A 7,079-nucleotide genomic window follows, 5' to 3' on the forward strand; every position below is an offset into this window, starting at 1 on the left:
GTGGATGTTGAATGGTCTTAAGTACTTATACGTTTTTTTTAATTTCATGAAAATTCTTTTTTTAGTATATTAATATAATTATTAATTTGTTTTGCTGTAATGATTCCCACTATGCCACTACGCCACTGCGCCACTACACTTTTTTTAGCTCATTATTGTAGCACCATGGAAAAGTTAATAATAATAATATAATACATATATGACGTAGTAGTAATGATCAACTATGGACGTTGGTGGGTATAGAAGTATAAAAATTCAAAATTGAATATAACAATTTGCAATAGGGCCACCCGCGGTCACATGCCAATATTAACGCGTTTTAAATTATTTTTATACAACCTTACATAACCTTACTAGGTATTCAAATATATGTTATGCAAACATGACAATTTAATTATCGGACATTGTATGTGACTTTTATCTGCATTTACCAAATAATATTAATAGCGATTCGGTTCCTAAGATCTAACGTATACAAGGTTCATCTATCTATTTTATCTTTTTAACCAAATTCAACAATTTTGGTTATGACGTGTTATTACTTATTATTGTATCGTATTATTACATTTTAAACCGATTATGATTGGCTATTGTATTCAAAGACAAGTTAAATGATATGCCCTGTAAAAGTTTCTGAAACTCTTTTGTACTTTTATTTCTCTGTACAAAGTATTTTCTGAAATATCACAGCATCGTAAAATCAATAGCTCTCGCTGTCAGCATGAAACCTAAAATATCACTATAAAACTATTAGTCGTAAGGATGATAAAAGAATAAAAGTTTTTTATGGACATAGTATATTATTAATTGTGCTATTAAACTCAATTAAAGTGCTATAGTATATAAGGGTGAACGCGGGTAACTTAAAACAGATTAATTGTTTCAGTAGCTCATATACCTCTATTTATTATATGTCATATTTGTAGATCACGCCACAGCTGTGTTTTCCGATCTCTTCTGTTTCAACGCCTTTATCATGATTTATATTTTTTTGTGCAAAATACACGAAAAGAAGCCCCCGTTTTGCGCGCATCGACGCCACCAACCCTCGTGACTGGTTTTTAGGAATCACGTAAAAAAAAAAAAAACGGTAAAATCTTCCAGTACATCGATTCTTGTGTGTGCGCGCGCGCGTTCGTATCAGACACCGATCAATTTTTCGAAATCGTTGACAAGGGATGTTTTATGAACGCAAAATAAAATAAAAAATAGGGTAAAAAACCACCATAATACACAATATATAGGTGTCCGCGTAATACTAAACTGTGCTCCGCGGGTCTTATTCTTTACGCGTGGACCAACGGCGAATACACACCGTGTGTAACTAGGTCTTTTGTAAATCGATACGAGCGTATAATAATATGTATATATTATAAAGAGAAGGGACGGCGCTTGTAAAAAATATGTAAAAAAAACATGTCACCAGAAAAACGGTTCAATAGGTTCGCCGAAATCCCGTGATTTTTTTTTTTTTGCTCTCGCGTGTACAATATAATATTATAATATAATATCATATGATTATTATAATGAACACGACCGGTGATGGCTGTTTTTGTTCGCGGCAGATGGGACCGGAAGGTGATACGTACGCACGGAGGCACTTACAAAGTCGTAGCACACACACATACACACGCACAGACCGTCAACAGTCCGAGGAGATTACCTAGTGTGAGCGTGAAATTTTCCGTTTGGAGAAGGCGAAATAGGATAAAAAAATATAAAAACAGAGAGTAATAATTTTTTATTCCAATTTTTTATCCCGCTATTATCATTATATGTTATTATTATTCTATCGGCGGCGCGCGGCGCACGCGTATCCGGCGGCTAATTGATATCACACAATATCAAATTATTGTGCAAAGGCCCCAAAGGCTTTTCGGCGGGGCCTTACACCGATGCAGCATGCGTATAATATAATACGTGTGCCATGTACGACAACAACGGCCGTGCAGTACCTTTTATATGGTATTATAGTACGGTGGCGATTAAATGTCGCGGCGGCGTTGGTTTTTTAACCGTCGGCACGTGCAGCGACCACTTCCGGCCGACACCCGACGACGACGACGACAACAATAATTAAACGGCGTTTATACACGTCGGCGGCGGAAGGGGGGGGGGAGGGACACGCGTGTCTAGGTCACGTGTCCGCCCGCGTAAACAATCCGTTAACAAGTGGCCCGCGCGCCTATAATGTTAGACTATTATATTATTATTATTGATTGTGTTATAATACGTATTAGTGGCAGTGGTGGCGGTGATCTCCGTATAGAATATTATTATATGGAGTACACACTATCATAGTGTATTACAGTGCGAAGGCGGTCGTAGGTACTTGTCGTGGCCCCGACACTTTGGCACGCGTCTTTCACGCCGCGACGGGTTTTTTTTTTAGACGGATTTCCCGACATTTTTTTAATCGGTATTTTTTTTCACACACGACACGTTCGTTTGAAGTACTCGCCAGATGACAATAATCTGTATAATAGGTGCCCATCACACATAATCATAATATAATATTAAAAATTATAAAATTATCGCATCAGGCGCGCGCCCGCGCCTGTCGAGTATACGCGATCCAGACAAAGACTTGCGCACGCGGCGACCCTGCAGTAAGTTCTAGACCAGTGATATAATATGTAGGTTATAATATAATATTATGTATAATTTGTTCACTATTATACAGTTCTTATATATATATATTATATGCGTGTAATACTATATTATATTATTCCATATAAATATATGTATAATTATTATGATTTATGTGTATTATAATATACATAAAACAAAATCAATTCCCGTAAGATTTCCCGTGGTTTTAATCTGCGACGATGAGATGGGACGACGCCGTTTGGAGTAGATTAATAATATAGTTATACGTATTTAATATAATATTATACGGTAACCTATAACCTACTCAACGGAATTATTTTTAATCCTCGGTCCGGTACCCACGTAAAGTTTCTTAATCGATTTCACGTGCAAATAGTTCCGAAGTGCCATTTCAAAGTCGGAGATAAAATATTTCACGGCTCTTTCGACAAAATCGTTCTTGCAAACAGTATACCCATTGCCCAGGTAAGTACCGATGAAATAACGGATGCCGACTATAATTGCTGAGTATTATATTATTTTATCTCGATTCCGTTTGAACTTCCTTTACATACGCCGTACACATTAATTTAACACGAAGTATTAATAAAATAAAAATAATACTTCGACTTTAGACTAAGCTTTTTTATTTCAACATCTCGTGTCGTCTAAATATTGGCGATACTTTCAACTTTTTCATAATAAATTGTGCAATATTATGCAGTCCTAATAGTCCTATGCCTATAATATTTTAGACTTCTTACATAATATTCAATTATTATAATAACGATAGTATAACAATTTTTAATTTGTTGTATAATTACTTATACTAAAACATCACACTCGGGAAACGGAGGTGGCGGCGTGGACCGGAAGTAATATGGTACGTAAATTATATACAAATATAGTTTTATCGACACGTTTCGTCGATATTTTGTCGCACAGCGCAGCATTTACGCGAACGGCGTCGCTAAAACTGTTCGACCAAGACTAGAAGGAACGAAGGGGGCGGATGAATATGACCGGTGACGACTACGTTTTCTTAGACTAACCGACGACGCGGAGATTATCGCGGTTGCCCGCCTGCAAGTAAACCGAATACATTTACTTAATATTTTCAAGTGGTTAGTCAGTTGATGGGCGGCGCGTCGTATACGTGGAGGAATACGGTCGATTGTCGTCACCACCGTTTTCCAACCGACGGAAAATATCGCGGATACCCGATAGCGAATAACGCGCGTAAACCATATTATTATAATCTGGTCGGCGGCCGCGGTACATGTTTAGTGACCGCGGTACACGTCGTAAATACTCGGTATAAAACTCGCGAACGGGTAACCGCGATAATTTTCGTCGTCGGTCCGCTAATCTGCCTTTTTATCGACGTCCGCCCGTCGTCCCGTCCGGTCACATCATCCGCGAGTGCGTGTTTGTGTTCGGTGCGTCTGATGCATCGCTCATCAAGATGTGGACCACGCCGCTTCTATAATCCTATGCACAGAATAATAAAATATCAGTACAGTGCTATATGCGGCACCGACAATTATTTCAAACGACGCGGCGTCGATTAGTGCATATACGATAGGTCGACGTGCGACATACGGTACGACGTGTTTCGGTCGGTACTGTTGTACCGTCGACGTTGGCCGTCGCCAAAACCTCGCCGTCGTTTCTTCGCATATAATATACGCTCGTCGTATCGGTTTCGCGTCGTGCCGTAACTGATTAGTATTGATTTAGCACAAGCTGTACAGTAGCCGTATCGACTAATATTCACATAAATATACGATTGGTGTGTGGATAATAATATACCCAAACAAATAATAATAACAACTACGTTTTGGACTTTCGGAGCCTGAAATTCGCATAATATTCCAGAAAGAATAATTCGCTAAACTACAGGTTTAAAATAATCCTACATTATCCCGCACCGGGATATAATGAACCATGTAAATGGCAAATGGTCGAAACACGGCCCCGGTGAATTATTTTTCATACCGGTTTAGTCTAGCGAATTTGTGGATTGTGCACCAATAATTCCATAATAAAATAAATCTATGCCAAACTTATACACATTCAATTTTCACTATCCAACACAAGACTCTGCATACTTCTAGCAGTGCGACCCTACATTTAATAATTTGTAGTTCCTCTCCTATATACCGACCGAGGAAACAAATTATTAATCAACGAGTATGTTTTTCGAACAGCTGTAATAATGTCGTTACTATTGTGATACTAACCTACGTAATTTTACAACTTATGCGATGTAATACCCAGTAATAATATCGATGTCAATTTCTAGGAATTCATATTTCGCCCAACTGGGTTACGACGTGCCACGAATAATCGTCTGCCGATGCTGCAGCAGGTCTGAGCACATAGCTATATTTCGTCGGCGCGACGGAACGGTCTCTCGTCGCAGCTCGCACAATATCGCCGGGTAATATATTTTTTATTTCCATTGTTATACCACAATATTGTGATATACACGCAATGTGACACACGGCAGCTACCTTTTTATGTCCGCCGACTATATATTATTATTATTATTGTTATTATAGTACCTACGTATTATAAAACAGGTGGGGATACCTCTATTCCTCGATTAATTCTGCCGCGATTCCATCGAAATGATTAACGAGCAACACCGTATAGTGCGTTGTACACTGTACGCGTAAACGTTTATATTAGACAGTTTTATGAATTACGAATATGTGTGTGTGTGTGTGTGTGTGTGTGTTATAACGTAGGGATTTACGTCATTGCCGGGATGCCGCGGCCCGCGATAACCGTGTACAATATTATAATAATGTACGAATATTAATTTCTCTGAAAATAACTCCCTTTGAATTCTCGTCTACCTACCCCGAAAAGCCGCCAGTGACGTTTCTGATTCCAAACCCGACATGTGAAACGCGTGTTGTGTGAAGGAAAAACCACGTTTGCTGCCATAATTAATATTTTACTCCGGCGAGAACGGTATATTATTATTGAAAGTATTTTTCTGCACACGGTTTCGCGGAACACCGCAGTTCTGCTTCCATAAAATATAAGTAAAAATAATGTATTTCCATCTCAGTTAAGTTTGCACGAGTACAATAATATTCTTATACGAGGCGTAATAATTCAGTTTAATACCGTATTGTTTTAGTCGACTTTAGACTTTTATTGTTTTTACCCATTTTAAACAAATATTATTTAAAACAACGCTGGCATTGAAATATACTTTGACTCGGCAATGGATTTCCAGTAGATTATGTACTTTGACTCATCTTCTCAACGTATTATCATATTGTCCAATAACCATTGACCAGAGCCCACCGAAACTTTTTGGTGACCTGGGACAAATAAATGCGAATTAATAAAATAAAATAATGGTTACATATATTATAAATCTTAACAAAACTCCTACAATGTTTGCGATTGAAATAGTATATCATCATGATGTTTGTATCAGGTATATTGCTTACAAGGTATATTATATTATATCCATCATCCTGTTCGGCTACAAATTACAATAGACGATTTACTGGTGAAAGTTCGTTTTTTTCGTAATTATTTTTACTGTCCTTCGTGCCGCACACATTTTATGACTCGCGTGGTTTATTTTTTATCTTTCTCTATTTAGATCATCGATCGGTGTTTTATAGAACCATGCTCGACAATAATTGCGTCCGCCGTATAACTGCAACACGCGCAAACGGCATCACGCATAACAATCGCAACGTGCATACTATTATAATATTATACGACGTGATTATTACTCCTCTGGCTGTCTCTCTATTCACGCATAATATATATGTATAATATGTATACATAATATAATATATAAGGGGCAAATAATAAACCGGCATCGAATAAAACAAAATGTATTGTACGAGGGTGGGCGGCGGCGGTGGCAGTGCCCAGACACAACGCGATACGTCATGGTGTTAAGTACACAAGGGGTGTGAGGGAGACACAAAAAAAGAGCCGTCCACCCCTTACATATTTCACGATAGTAATAATAATAATAATAATAATAATCGTAATAATAATAGAAATAATAAATGTGCAGGTCCCGCGAACTCGTGATTTGCTCGCGGGGCCGTGATATATATTATACGTATGCGTATATTATTATTATTATTATTATTATGTATATATAAACGAGGACGCAAGCTGTGCCGAATTCGTCGAACAAAACAAATAAACCGCGTCCGCCAATCCGCCGAATTCGATTCAGGTCTGGACGCATTGCGCCGATATACGCCTCGGTCGCAGTCGATAACATCATATTAATACAAGATCATAATATACAAATATTATATGAAATTTATTATTGTTATCACGTCTTATAATAATTCATTTTATCACAGACAACCGGTTGAGTCTAGGCAGTCTAGCCACAGATTTCTATATACATTATAATATTACATTAGTATAAAAGTCTAGTGTGACTCTAGCGGGTCGTCGACCGTATAGATATGTATATAGAATAACAA

This window comes from Acyrthosiphon pisum, chromosome A2 (assembly GCF_005508785.2).
Source record: "Acyrthosiphon pisum isolate AL4f chromosome A2, pea_aphid_22Mar2018_4r6ur, whole genome shotgun sequence".
Classification (NCBI taxonomy): Eukaryota; Metazoa; Arthropoda; class Insecta; order Hemiptera; family Aphididae; genus Acyrthosiphon; species Acyrthosiphon pisum.